Source organism: Triticum dicoccoides, chromosome 3A (assembly GCF_002162155.2).
Source record: "Triticum dicoccoides isolate Atlit2015 ecotype Zavitan chromosome 3A, WEW_v2.0, whole genome shotgun sequence".
In the NCBI taxonomy this organism is placed as follows: domain Eukaryota; kingdom Viridiplantae; phylum Streptophyta; class Magnoliopsida; order Poales; family Poaceae; genus Triticum; species Triticum dicoccoides.
The window spans coordinates 577,662,606-577,675,124 of NC_041384.1; positions in this window are offsets into that span (position 1 = coordinate 577,662,606).

The window sequence follows — 12,519 nt, forward strand, 5'->3', positions numbered from 1 at the left end:
GAGAACGTCCAAGTTCTCTGCTGAAGATAAAAGCCTTCCTGGCAACAAGCTTGCCGGAAGACGGCATCGAGAACGTCAAAGTTCTCTGCTGAAGATAAAAGCCTTCCTGGCAACAAGTTTGCCGGAAGCCGGCATCGAGAATGTCAAAGTTCTCTGCTGAAGATAAAAGCCTTCCTGGAAACAAGCTTGCCGGAAGCCGGCATCAAGAACGTCAAAGTTCTCTGCTGAAGATAAAAGCCTTCCTGGCAACAAGCTTGCCGGAAGCCGGCATCTAGAACGTCAAAGTTCTCTGCTAGAGATAAAAGCCTTCCTGGCGACGAGCTTGCCGGAAGCCGGCATCGAGAACGTTAGATTTCTCTGCCAGAAAATTTCCATGGAAGTAGGCTCGGGGGTTTGTAGCTCCTTTGAGTGCAACAACAACCATGGCCCATGCCAAGTTTGGTCCCGTCTCCAGCGTCGAATTCATGAAGTTCTCCGCTGCGGCCGGGCCCGGGGGCTACTGTCGGTGTAGTGAAAACCAGGTCTACACTAACCGCCGGGCATGGGCCACGACTGTATGCAATTACGCTAAAGAGGATCCATCTTCACCGACAAGCGCTACATCGACAAGCAAGACTCAAGCTACCTTCCCGGCAAGGAGCATACTGCCCTGCTAGAGTGGACAGAGACAAGGCCCCGGCAAGAGGAGCCTGCCGGGAAGGCCAACCACGACGCTTCAAGAAACTTACCGTGATGCACCGCACGTCCCGGCAAGATCCGGCGAGCGACGAGCTTCCGAACGCGACAAGACGATGACCCCGGCAAGGTACTTGCCGGGGGCCAGCTGCCACCCCATACCCACGCTCCAGCGCACACACCCGCGTGTCGCCATGAGGCTTCCTCAGGGGCGCATGGCGGGAGCCTGTGCAGCCAGGGGTACGCGGTGGCAAGCGGAGATGAAGAGAAGGCCATCGTGGCAAACGGTGGCGCTCCTAACAGTCACTTTTTGCACTGTTTAGGCAACTCAGACATGCATTCAATGACCTTGTCCCCTGCCGTCAGAGTTAGGTAGGGTGCACTGTGTCCACAGTAGCGGTAGCTGCACCTACCGCATCCTTTTCCATTTTTACCTTCTAGTCTACGTTGCCACCTGTCGGTGACCCCTTGAAAGTATAAAAGGAGGCCCAAGCGCAACGTAGAAGGGGGGGGCTCATTCGAAACACCAGAGACACTCCCACGCTCAGTCTGATAGCGTCCATCGCTCCTGAGCAAGGATTCAATACACACAAACAAGCAGCAGTAGGGTTTTACGCATCTGTGCGGCCCGAAGTTGGGTAAAACTGCTCGCGTGTACCGCCTCGATCCGCTCTTTGTGCGGCCTCCGCCCCCCTCCGAACCGAAAGGGGCTCGGTCCGCCGATCCCCATAGGTGTCCGTGGATCAGTTTCCCCGACATAGTACAAATAATTTTACACTAAAATTAAACTAGCTATACAAGCTAGTTCAAATAATTTTACAATAGAGTTGAACTAGCTCTATAACCTAACACAAATAATTTTACACTAGAGTTAAACTAGCTCTACAAGCTAGTTCAAATAATTTTACACTAGAGTTGAACAAGCTCTACAAGATAGTTCAAATAATTTTACACTAGAGTTGAACTAGTTCTACAATCTAGTTTAATTAATTTTACACTATAGTTGAACTTGCTCTATAGCCTAGTGCAAATAATTTAACACTAGAGTTGAAGTAGCTCTATGACCTAGTAGAAATAGTTTTACACTAGAGTTGAACTAGCTCTATAAACTAGTACAAATAATTTTACACTAGAGTTGAACTAGCTCCATGACCTAGTACAAATAATTTTACACAAAAGTTGAACTAGCTCTATAACCTAGTACAAATAATTTTACACTAGAGTTGAACTAGCTCTATAACCTAGTACAAATAATTTTACACTAGAGTTGAACTAGCTCTACAGGCTAGTTCATATAATTTTACACTAGAGTTGAACTAGCTCTACAGGCTAGTTCAAATAGTTTTACACTGGAGTTGAACTAGCTCTATAACCTAGTAGAAATAATTTTACACTAGAGTTTAACTAGCTCTACAAGTTAGTTCAAATAATTTTACACTAGAGTTGAACTAGTTCTATACCCTAACACAAATAATTTTACACTAGAGATGAACTAGCTCTATAACCTACTACAAATAATTTTATACTTGAGTTGAACTAGCTCTATAACCTAGTACAAATGATTTTACAGTACTGTTGAACTAGCTCTACAGCTAGTTCAAATAATTTTACACTAGAGTTGAACTAGCTCTATAACCTAGTACAAATAAATTTACACTAGAGTTGAACTAGCTCTACAAGCTAGTTCAAATAATTTTACACTAAAGTTGAACTAGCTCTACATGCTAGTTCAAATAGTTTTACACTAATCTTGAACTACCTCTACAAGGTAGTTTAAATAATTTTACACTAGATTTGAACTAGCTCCATAACCTAGTACAAATAATTTTACACTAGAGTTGAACTAGCTCTATAACCTTGTACAAATAATTTTATACCCTAGAGTTGAACTAGCTCTATAACCTAGTAGAAATGATTTTACACCACCTTTGAACTAGCTCTACAAGGTAGTTCAAATAATTTTACACTAGAGTTGAACTACCTCTATAACCTAGTACAAACAATTTTACACTAGAATTAAATTAGCTCTACAAGCTAGTTCAAATAATTTTACACTAGAATTGAACTAGCTCTATAACTGTCGGGGAAAACTGATCCACGAACACCTATGGGGCCGGCGGACCGGGCCCCTTTCGGTTCGGCGAGGGGCGGAGGTCGCACGAAGAGCAGATCAAGGCGAGGCACACAAGCGGTTTACCCAGCTTCGGAGCTCTCCGGAGAGATAACACTCCTACTGCTGCTTGTCTGGTTGTATTATCTGGTGTTCTTGCTCTCGAGCGAGAGAGTGTGATCTTTTCTGGGCTACGAATGAATCGAAGCAAACTGTCCGAACCTCCGAACCTCTAAAACCCGAACCCCCTCTACGTTGCCCATGGGCCTCCTTTTATACGCTAAAGGGGTCACCGACAGGTGGCAACGCAGAGGAGGGTAAAAACGTAAAAAGCGAGGTAGTTGATACAGTTGCTTGTACAGTGCACACTACCTAACCCTGACGGCAGGGGACAAGGGCATTAAATGCCCGTCTGAGTCGCCCGAACAGTGCAGAAAAGGACCGTTAGGGGCGCCACCATTCGCCACGATGGCGATCTTGTCAGCTTCGCATGCCACTGCGCACCGCTGGCTGCACAACCTCCCGCCATGCGCGCCCGGAGAGGACCCCAGAGCGACACGTTGGTGGATGCGCTGGAGCGTGGGCGCGGAGTGGCCGCCTGCCGCAGCAAGCGCCTTGCCGCTGTTGTTATCTCGCCGGGTCCAGAAGCTCATCGCTCATCGGGCCTCGGAGTACCTTGTTTAGTCTTCCCGGCAAGCTCCTCTTGCCGGGGCCTTGTTGCCTTGCCGGAGCGCGTGGCGCGTCGCGGCAAGTTCCTTGGAGCGCCTTGGTTGGCCTTCCCGGCAAGCTCCTCTTGTCGGGGTCTTGTCTCCTTAGCTTAAATACTTTGTTCTTGGATGGCTCCAAGGGAACCTTGGGGGATCTTGGCGTTCGCCCGGCAAGCCTTTGCCGCGGGGTGCTGCAACTGCCCGTGCACAAGTTCGGGGTACTAGGGTACCCCTATTCTAGTACACCGACAGGAGCCCCCGGGCCAGGGCCAGACACGGTGCCGAGTGCTGTTGGGCCAGGCCCAAGACAGGGCACGGGCACACGCGGGCTGGGCCACGCCAAATCTTGTTCTGTATCCACTGCGCTCTCCCATAACAGCACGCGTTGAATGCGGCATCGTGGGAGAGATCGTGGGTGGTTGTTTACTTGGAAGGCCGAAACGTCCGCCCCGTCCCTCTTTATAAGCAGAGGAAACAGAGGCAGTTCGTTCCCCCTCGCTGGTTGCTGCTACTCCTTCTTCACAAACTCCGCCACTCCCCCCTTCTTCTCGAAGCCGAGAGAGCAGCGCTCCGCCCCCCCCCCATTGCCACCAGCATCACCACGCCGTCGACCTTCCCCACCACCTCCGCCATGGCCCCGAAAGCCGACAAGGGAAAGGGTGTGAAGTCGGCTGAGGCGCAGCGGCTCGTGGCGCTGCGGAAGGAGCGGGCGATCTTCACCCCCCAGCTCGGCGTGCAGGAGCTGAGGGAGTACTTCTACCTCTTTTGGGCGACGGAGACGCGTGCGCATCCGCGCATGAGGGTACTCCCGGCCGCTGCCTCGGAGTTGGCTCCAAATGGGTACCCGTTCTTCCTGCTATTCTTCTATTGCGGGCTCTGCCCGCCCTTCTCGGAATTCTTCTGTGATATTATGAACACATATGGCTTCCGCCTCCTTGACTTCACCCCCAACGCTGTCCTGACCATGGCAGTTTTCGCACACTTGTGCAAAAACTTTGTCGGAGTCCACCCTAGTGTAGCCCTTTTCTGCCACTACTTCATACCTCGGGTAGAGAGAGGAGAGCCGCTTGCCGGAGGGATTGTTTGGATCTCGAGAGTCGGCAAGAAGGAGGCGTACTTGGAGGGTGAGCTCCGCAGCAAGTGGGAGGAGTGGAGAGCGGAGTGGTGCTGGATCGTCGAGGAGAATCTGCAGCCCTTCACCGCCGTGCGCCAATCTCCAATAGTGCGCGGCAATGACTAGAGCAACGTGGCCCCGGAAGACGAGAGGCTGAAGATCGCCATCACTAGGATTCTTCGCCTCAGGCTTGCCGGGCTCACCGTAGGTGCTGTCGGGGCAGATTTCCTCCGCCGCTGCATTGCCCCCTGCAGGAGAGGGGGAGGCCCGTCTGGGAATTCAAGAATTCGGCGGACATCATGAGGCTGCGGCCGGGCCTCAACTACAACTTCACTATCTTGGAGTTGGATGCAATGCTCTTGGAATTATTCAAACGCGACCCCCAGCACCCATTCACACTGCCGAGGGGCGTAGTTCCTTTGTGCAATAACTCTTCGCTTGACCGGATCCGCGCCATGATGTCGTTGTGCGATTCACACGGCATCGTCCCAACTTGGCAAGAGCCTGCGGATGATGTTGTGCAAGCGTTCTTCGACACCTTGGAGGAAGTGCCGGTCCGCGCTGACGAGCAGAAGAGCCTCACCCGTGACACCACCGATGAGGAGCTGCAGCTCATCGCTACTAGGGCGGAAGAGGCTGCGGCCGCAGCTGCTGCGGGTGTGTTTGGGTTTACTGTGGAGGAGGCGGAGGCTGCAGAGGCGGCAAACCTTGCCGAACGCGCGAAGTTCATGGGCGAGGAGGAGCCTGCCGGTTCCGAAGCCGAGCCGAGCGAGGCCGGCGAGGAGGAGGCTGAGCCTTTAGAGAACTTGCCACAGGCGGAGCCCCCGGCCCCGCCAAGGAGGCACCTTCGCAGGGCCGGGGATGCAGCGGGGCGGCAGCCGGCTCCACAGCCACCGAGCTGCGCGATGCGCTCTACCGCGGCAAGCAATGTTGCCGCGGGAGCGCCTCACGCAACAGCGGCAACTGGAGCGGGATCTTCCCGGGCCACTGCCACTGCCCCCGCCAAGCGGGCAAGGGATCCTACTCCTCCACCTCGCCGCACCGGAGGAGGGCCGGACTTCGATCTTTCCGCGCTCAGCTCCGACGAGGAGGAAGAAGAGTGAGTTTCTTTGGTGCTCTTATAATCCTTCAATCTTGTTGTTTATATCTTGTATCCGACTTGCTCCAATCTGGACTCCTTTCTTTTCAGAACACTGGCCCAAAGAGCGGCGAAGAGGGCCAAGGCCGCGGTGATCGTCATCGAGGATGACCCCATCGTGTCAGCAGGAGGTGGGCCCGAGACCACCTTGACAGACCCAACAATCACCCCTCAGAGCAGCCCCTAGCGCAGCCCCTAGCGTAAGTTCATAGTTTAGCCTTCCGCTACCGGGCGCGCTTGAGTGCTTTTTCCTTTGTTGATATCTTGCTTATTGACTTGTGCAGGAGCAGAGCAGCCTCATCAGGAGCGCCCGGAGACCGGTCCCGAAGTGCCACCTGCTTCGACTGCGCCGCCAAGGGAGGAGTCCCCGGCAAGGGCGCGCTCTCCGGCAAGGGGGGACTCTCCGGCAAGGGACAGCACTGCTGATCCTGCGGCGACTGAGGCCGCAACTGAAGATCTTGGCGCAGGTAATCCACTTGCCCAGAAACTTTCCCTTGGGTTCTGCTTCTTCCGTTTTTCCTTTCTTGGATTTTTGATTGATTTTCCTCCCTTCTTCGTTCTTCAGACCCATCTTCGGCTGAGCCAATGGAGACAGAGGGCGCCGGCGAGGAAGGTGCCAGTGCTGATGAGACCGCCGGCAAGGAGGCCGCCGGGGCTGCTGCTGCGGAAGCCAGCGAGGGGTCGGGCGATCGCACTGACGACCCTGAGGCCGCAGGAGCGCCGGGCGCTGCACCGACCACCGAACCCTCTGCCGCTTCTGCGGAGCCGGGCTCCGAGGAGCCCCAGACCGGCACCTACTTGAAGGCCGGTGAGAATATCTTCATCAAGCTACCCTGGGCGTCGAGCTCTAGGGCGCCAGTCGAGGGGAAGACTTTTGACGGGGAGGTGCTCGCCTCTGCCGGACTGTCATTGGTTGACGCGCCCGGCAGCAGCAGTGGCGAGCCTGAGGAGGAGCAGCTGCTGCGGAAGCTGCTGTCACTCTACCGCACCCGGCAAGCCAAGCTGGCTTCCTGGGAAGCGCTTGTCGCGAAGGCGGGAGTTGACATGGAAAAGCGTGTGGAGGAGCTCCGGGTCCAAAATCAAGAAGCTCTCCGGTCCCTGGCACAGGAGCGGGAGCAAGTCGACGAGGAGCGCACGGCCTTTCTTCTCGAGAGGGCCGAGGCTTAGGAGGAACAAAGGCTGGCTGCCGAGAAGCAGTCCGCGCGGGAAGGTGAACTAGTGCAGCGGAAGGCCAACCTCGACAGCTACGAGGAAGAGCTCGCCGAGCGTGAGCGAGCACTTGGCGGGGCGCTCAAGGAGGCAAAGGACACCGCGGCAACTGCAGAGGCCGGCAAGAAAGAGCTAGAGGAGAAGGTGGCGCAGCTGGAGGCCGATATTGGGAAGAGAGGCGAGGAGCTTGCCGCCCTCAAGCGTGAGCGCGAGAAGGATGCTGCCGCCCACGGTGAGCTGCAAGGCCTTCTCGCTGAGTGGGGCAAGGAGCTCAGCACCACCAAGGATTCCAAAGCAGACCTGGAGCTGAAGCTGGCCACGCTGACGCAGACGCTGGAGGCCGCCAAGGAGCGGGAGAAGACCTTGTCGGAGAAGGTCAAGGCCGATGCGGCGCTGCTGGAGAGCATTGCAGTTACCCAGAACTCGTTCAGAGACACTATGGAGCACTGGATCGAGGGTCTGGTGAACATTGCCGCAGTCATCAACGAGGAGCTGGCGCAGCTGGGGATGGAGGACTTTGGGTATCCTTCTGACGAGAGTCTTCAACCCAGCGCCAAGCTCAGCCTATTCTTCAAGGGCGTTGCGACGGCACTCCAGCGGCTCCGGGGTTCTCCAGAAGGTGCTGATGAAGGTAGCCTTCCGCAATCCAGGCCTCAGCTTCACCAACGTCCTCAGGTCCTTGCCGCCTGACGCTGATCTGGATGCACTCAAGGCCCTTGTCGCACCCATTGTGGACAAGGTGAGCGAGATCAAGAGAGTCGAGGGCGGACGCGTAGATTAGGCCGCCCATTTCTTCTTTTCCCTTGTCGCTGCTAATCATGTTATGAAAACAGTCTGTTAGAGCTGCGACAAGTTATATTCTAATATAACTTTATTTCTGTTATCAATTGCAATGTTATTTCCTCTACTAGATTCCTTCCTTTGTATGTTTTTACCCTACGCTTCTAGGGAACTTGTCGGCGCAGGCGCCCGAGCCGCGAGCACTGAGTGCGGAACTTCAGCAGCCTGCTGGCGGCGCTGCTTCCGACAAGAAACCTTGTCGCAACTAGATGCAGCACGCTTAAGCTGTTGAGAGGACTCGAAACAAAGTAAGGGCGCAACTAGCCACGAGTTGGTTCCTCCGCGCACAGATTTTCCATACAAAGCAGGGTCGTTCGAGAAAGATAACTCAAAATTTTAAAAAGTGATTGCTCAAACTTTGGCAACTTAGCTTTTCTGTCATTTGCTTCCCGGTAAGGCAAGTCTTTGCTTGAACGATGCCTGGCCCATACCACAATCTTCTCCTTCCCCCCCGGCAAACTTGTGTGCGAGAGAACCTTCTTTTCCTTTAAAAGAAAAAGAAAGAAGAGAAAATAATAATATGGAGCTCTTCGGCTCGTTACTGCTTACCGGATGTAGGTGCTGCACAAAGTGTCAGATAATCGCATGCAAGAAAGGAACTAACGCATGAAATGGACAAGCTGTGCGGAGCACATGGGGTTTTACTTATGCACGGGATCTGCGCCCGGCTTGGTACAAAGGATTACATGCAACAGCGGCAAGACTTGTACAAAAGGTGGTTGCCGGAACGGGTTCCGGCAACCGCGCCTTATGGGAAAAACTTACGAAGATGTTCTATGTTCCAGGAGTTGCTCACCGGAATGCCATCTTCGGTCTCAAGGCGGACAGCGCCAGGCCTTGTGACTCGTCTCACCCGATAAGGGCCTTCCCACTTCAGCGTCAACTTGTTGGAATTCTTGGCGGACTGAACGCGCCGAAGAACAAGGTCGCCTTCCTTGAAGCTTCTGGCTTTAACTTTGCGGCTATGATAGCAGCGCAAAACTTGCTGGTATCGAGCAGCTCGTACAGCAGCCTGAAGACGATCTTCCTCAAGGAGCAGCGCGTCGTCTTGCCGCAGCTGTTCTTGCTCAAGCTCATCATAAGCGAGCACTCGAGGTGATTCGTATACGAGTTCCGTGGGGAGAACTGCCTCTGCTCCATAGACTAGAGCGAAAGGTGTCTGGCCAGTGGCTCGATTTGGCGTCGTTCTGATCGACCAAAGAACCACCGGCAGCTCCTCGATCCAGTTCCTTCCGCACCTGTGCAGCCTGTCGAAAGTTCTGGTCTTGAGCCCGCGCAGCACTTCAGCATTTGCCCTCTCTGCTTGACCGTTGCTTCTTGGATGAGCAACAGAAGCGAAGTAGACCTTGGCGCCAAGGTCTTGGACGTACTGCATGAAGGTGCGGCTCGTGAATTGCGTGCCGTTGTCGGTGATGATCCTGTTAGGTATCCCGAAACGGCAAACAATCGACCTGAAGAACTTTACTGCTGACTGTGCTGTCACCTTCCTCACTGGCTGCACTTCTGGCCACTTTGTGAACTTGTCGATTGCGACGTACAAGTACTCAAAGCCCCCGACAGCTCGGGGGAAGGGGCCGAGGATATCGAGCCCCCAGACCGAAAATGGCCAGGATAAAGGGATCGTCTGGAGAGCTTGAGCTGGCTGGTGTATCTGTTTGGAGTGGAACTGGCACGCTTCACACTTGGTTACTTGTGCAGTTGCATCCTGGAGGGCTGTCGGCCAAAAGAAACCTTGCCGGAAAGCTTTGCCGGCAAGTGCTCTTGCGCCAATGTGGTGGCCACATATGCCTCCATGTATCTCCGCCAACAGCTTTTGTCCATCTTCCCGGCGAATACACTTCAATTTCACACCGTTGAGTCTTCTTCTGTACAGTATGCTATTGACAAACTGGTACATACTTGACTGCCGGGCTACTCTTTCTGCTTCTTCTTGTTCTTCGAGAAGTTCTCCTGTCTGAAGGAAGTGGACAATCTGTTGTGCCCATGCTGGAGCTTGTGGCTCGACAACAAGGACTAAAGGCGCATCTGCTGCTGCAGGAACATCCGCTTCCACGGCAAGGACTTGTGGTCCTGCCGGAGCTTGATGTTCCCCGGCAAGCTTGCCGGAGCAAAACTTGTCGGGAGCGTCTGCTTCAACGGGACAAACCATAAGGCTTGCCGGAGCAGACTGCCCCTCAGCTTCCTTGGTGTTGATCTTGGGGACTTTCTTGGCGGCAGCTTCGGGGAGCTCTGCTGGAAAGTAGTCACCAGAAACCAACTTCCTCTTCTTGCTTTGTCCAGTTGATGGTGTTACGGATGGTTGAGTCAACTTAAGCACAAAGATCCCTGGTTCCACAGGTAACTTCAGTGCGGCGCACTTTGACAGGCCGTCAGCAATATCATTCTGAGCTCTTGGGATATGCTCCATTTGTAGGCCGTCAAAGTGCTCTTCTAGCTTCCTCACTTCATCGACATACGCTTCCATCAACGGACTCTGGTAGTTCTTGTTCACTTGTCGGACGACAAGCTGTGAGTCACCCCTGACAATGAGCTTCTTAATCCCAAGGTCTGCTGCGATTCTGAGACCGGCAAGTAATCCTTCATACTCTGCAGTATTGTTGGTTGCTTGCTCTTTGGGAAAGTGCATCTGGACTACGTACTTGAGGTGCTCTCCGGTGGGTGCGACAAGCAGCACGCCTGCACCGGCACCTTGCAGCGAGAAGGCACCATCAAAGTACAACAGCCACTCTTTGCTTGCCTCTTTGACGGGGATGCTTGTTTCTGAAATTTCTTTATCTGGGGTTGGCGTCCACTCTGCTATGAACTCTGCCAATGCTCTGCTTTGGATAGTTGAAGTGCTCTCAAATTTGAGGCCAAAGCTTGACAGTTCCAGCGCCCACTCGACAATCCTGCCCGTTGCTTCTGGATTTTGTAGTATCCTCTTCAGCAGAAAGCGAGTGACGACTGTGATCTCATGTGCTTGGAAGTAATGGCGCAGCTTTCTCGAGGCCATGAGGGGGCCGAAAAGCAACTTCTGCAAACCAGAGTACCTTGATCTAGCCCCCTGCAGAAGAGAACTGACAAAGTAAACTGGGCGCTGCACCATTCTCCTTGGCATCTTATCATGTTCCTGCGCAAACCCATGTTTGTCGGGACCATAGCTTGTCGGCGAAGCCCCCTGCTTGTCGCTAGATGGATCTGCCATGGTTGCTGGCTCATCATCCGCCTCCCTCTCCGCCACTAACGCAGCACTAACCACTTGATTGGTTGCTGCTATATACAGCAGCAACTTCTCTTGCGGCTTAGGTGCGACAAGTGTTGGAGTGGAGGACAGGTATCTCTTCAAGTCCTGCAGCGCAGCCTCCGCTTCCGGAGTCCATTTTATCGGACCTACCGTTTTCAAAATTTTGAAAAATGGCAGGGCGCGCTCAGCAGATCTGGAGATAAACCTGCTGAGAGCAGCTATGCAATCAGCAAGCCTTCGTACATCCTTGACACGCTTTGGTGCTTCGATCTGCTCGATGGCTTTGATCTTGTTGGGATTGGCTTCAATTCCCCGCTGAGACACGAAGAACCCGAGAAGCTTGCCGGAAGGGACTCCAAACACGCACTTGTCGGGGCAGCATCTTCACTGTCAGATCCTCCCGCTCCTATATTTTCTCCAGGGAGTCTCCTCCCTTCCTTGGCACGCGCACACTTGTCGGCCAGTGCATATAACTCACTGACGTCCCTGATCTTGCACATCGCCATTTCCTCCCGCATCCTGCGGTTCCGCACGTTCTGATGGAACGCGCTGATCACCGCGGCAGGGTGGACGTCTGGGATGTGGTGCTGCACACTACTGAATCTCTGAATGTACTTGCGCAGGGGCTCTCCTTCCTTCTGGGCGAGCAGATGAAGATCACTCTCCTGGCCATGAGGCTTGTGTCCGCCTGTAAAGGCACCGACAAACTGATGGCACAGATCAGCCCAAGAAGATATGGAGTTGTCCGGCAAGTGCATGAGCCAGGATCTGACGTTGGGCTTGAGCACCAGCGGGAAGTAGTTGGCAAGGATCTTGTCATCCCGTCCCCCGGCAGCCTGCACCGCGATGGTGTAGACGCTGAGGAACTCTGACAGATGTGTCTTGCCGTCGTACTTCTCCGGTACGTCTGGCTTGAAGTTCTTTGTGCTGGGCCACTGGACTTGTCGCAGCTCACGAGTGAACCAGGACAACCTACCGCGTACGGCAAATCGCCTGGTTCCCCTGGCGCATGCATGTCAACAGAGGGCGCAGTGCGCTTGTCGGATTGACGCCGCGCTTCTCTTCAGCGCTCGATGCGGGTTCGAGCGTCTTCTTGTTGTCGATCATGAAGAACTTGGCGCTGATCGCGACGAGCTCGTGGATCCGACGATGCAGTGGAGTCGCTGTCGAGGTGGATCCGGCGAGTCGGCGATCTTGGCCTTCGGGGCGGTGATTGCATGGTAGTTGCACCTCCGCCCGTTTTGTCGCCACCGGCTCGCGTCCGGCGGCCCTGGCGCGGCGGCGACGCGCTCGGCCGCCGTGGAGTGTCGCTGTTGGCGTAGCCGATGAGACTCTGAATGGTGGCTCTCCATTCGTCGATCTTGTCCGACGTCGGAGGGTAATCTAGGAGAAGTTGAGCTCGTGCCAAAGCTTCTGCTGGAGTGGTGGGTAGCAGTGGCGGACGGCGCGAGGACCGGGACGTGCTTGAACTTCTAACTATGTTAGAAGGAGCAGTATCCCGTC